Source organism: Oncorhynchus mykiss, chromosome 17, assembly GCF_013265735.2.
Source record: "Oncorhynchus mykiss isolate Arlee chromosome 17, USDA_OmykA_1.1, whole genome shotgun sequence".
NCBI classification, from domain to species: domain Eukaryota; kingdom Metazoa; phylum Chordata; class Actinopteri; order Salmoniformes; family Salmonidae; genus Oncorhynchus; species Oncorhynchus mykiss.
This window is the reverse complement of record NC_048581.1, coordinates 33,766,738-33,769,044: the sequence shown is the minus strand read 5'-3', so window position 1 is coordinate 33,769,044 and position 2,307 is coordinate 33,766,738. Positions and strand designations below refer to the sequence as shown.

At 44.9% G+C, this 2,307-nt stretch overlaps 1 long non-coding RNA gene across 1 annotated transcript; it reads right to left on the bottom strand.

Moving 5' to 3' along the window:
* Positions 1-385: 385 nt before the first annotated feature.
* On the bottom strand, positions 386-1,810 carry LOC118940097. The gene is made up of 2 exons (XR_005036699.1): positions 1,770-1,810; positions 386-1,621 (listed from the first exon to the last, which is right to left on the bottom strand). It is a non-coding gene; the product is annotated as an uncharacterized LOC118940097 (long non-coding RNA).
* Between the last annotated feature and the right edge of the window lie 497 nt (positions 1,811-2,307).

The window sequence follows — 2,307 nt, the reverse complement described above, 5'->3', positions numbered from 1 at the left end:
TACTTTAGTAACTCTTTCCAGCTTCATGCAAGTAAGCAATTCTTAATCTGAGGTATTCTGAGAGCTCTTTTTTTTTTCCGAGGCATGGTTCACATCAGGCAATGCTTCTTGTGAATAGCAAACTCAAATTTTGTGAGTGTTTTTTATAGGGCAATGCAGCTCTCAACAACATCTCCAATCTCGTCTCATTGATTGGACTCCAGGTTAGCTGACTCCTGACTCCAATTAGTTTTTGGAGAAGTGATTAGGCTACGTGTTCACATACTTTTTCCAACCTACACTGAATGTTTAAATTATGTATGTATTCACTATAGATAAGAAAAATACAGTAATTGGTGTGCTATTAGTTTAAGCACACTTTGTTTTTCCATTGTTGTGACTCAGATGAAGATCAGATCAAATTTTATTTACAATTTATGCAGAAATCCAGGTAATTCCGAAGGGCTCACATACTTTTTCTTGCCACTGTTAAAGATCCCAGAAATGTTTCATATGCAGAAAAAGCTTATTCCGCTCAAATGTGAATGTTGTAAACAAATTTGTGCACATCCCTGTTAGTGAGCATTTCTCCTTTGCCAAGATAATCCATCCACCTGACAGATGTGGCATATCAAGAAGCTGATTATAAAGCATGATCCTTACACAGGTGCACCTTGTGCTGGGGACAATAGAAACCCATTCTGAAAAGTACATTTTTATCAACACAATGCCACATTCCCACCAGACCTGTTGCCAGATAATTTCATGTTACTTTCTCTACCGTAAGCCATTTTAGAGAATTTGTCAGTATTTTCAACCAGCCTCACAACTGCAGATCACTTGTATGGCGCTGTGTGGGTGAGTGATTTGCTGATGTCAACATTGAAACAGTGTCCATGGTGGCTGTGGGGTTATGGTATGGGCCTGCATAAGCTACAGACAACAAACCTAATTGCAATTTATCAATGGCAATTTGACTGCTCAGAGATACCGTAATGAGATCCTGAGGAGTTCTATGGCGCAGTCGTATGGATGATGAGGAGGGAGGGTGGTGGCTTGCCTCTTACTGAAGGCCTCCCGGAGGCTTGGTCTGTTATTCCTGGACGGATCCTTATGGTGCATCCATCGAGGGCTTGAATCTGCAGAGGGATGGGACATTTCACACATGGGATTTGTAATTCTCCGGTGAAGTATTGATCAATTAAAATTATCCGGAGTCCACGAAGGCTTGAATCTGGTGCTGACGGTTGTCCCAGTGGAAGGTTGCAGGTAGTGAGATGGTGACTGGGTAGCCGGGGGTGACTGCACAGCTCGTCAGGGTCTCCCCTTGTCCTGGCAAGCCCTTTCGTTTCCCGTCAGCTCAGGGCATGTCATACCACTCAAGGGCTGGGATCTTGGGTTCCCAGTGCAGGTTCCCTGGTGGAACTACAACAACGCCTTAAGCACTGGGTGATGAAACTTGGGCATTGGCTCCTCCTGGGTTGGGGTTGGACCTTGGTTGGAGGGAGTCGGTAAGCGCCCGGAGGGGATCTGATATCTGGAAGAGTTGTTCTTGCTGCCGCCCCAGCAGTGCTCCTTGGTGGGTTACAACATTCTTGATCTGGGTGATCTCTGCTGGGTCCATGTTGTAGGCTGAAGCTTGCTGTGACATGGTGAGGTTGGGCCCAGGTGCAGAGAAGAGACCAGACAAGGAATCAGTGGTTAAGGATAAACATAATACTGAGAAATAGTAATGGAAGGATCACAGCAACACTGGAAAAACAACAAACCACGAAGTCTTGAAAACTCACTCAGGAGACTAACACACACGGCACATAATTCAAACACCAGTGACAAACAACAGAAAACACACCTCTTTTAACAGGGAAATCATAATGAGCAAATAGGACACACCTGAGTGTCGTTAGGACGGTCTCTGCTGCCCTCTGGTGACAGGTGGAACCATGACAGATCTACCCCCTAAAAAAATAAAGAAAAAGGAAGTAATAATCTTATCGGCAATCAACAAATGTACATTGTTTAAAGCACACTTTTACAGGTCTCAGTGACAAATGAGAGCTCCAATAAAGCCCCCTTTGGTGAACGACATAGAATCATGATTCTTTTGAGGTTTCAGTTCATTGTTCGCCGGTAAGGGGTCCTGCCTGCCCCCGATGGTAACGAGATGTGAATGAGAGGCTTGTTTAATCGTGACTCTTTTCAGTTCATCCTTTGCCGGTAGGGGGTCCTGAGTGCTCTGGGCATTACTGACTCGGGCAGGTTCTGTTCTGACTGTAGATGCGCAAATGTCTGCATAATTGACCTGGGGGAAACACTGGTGGAGCGCTT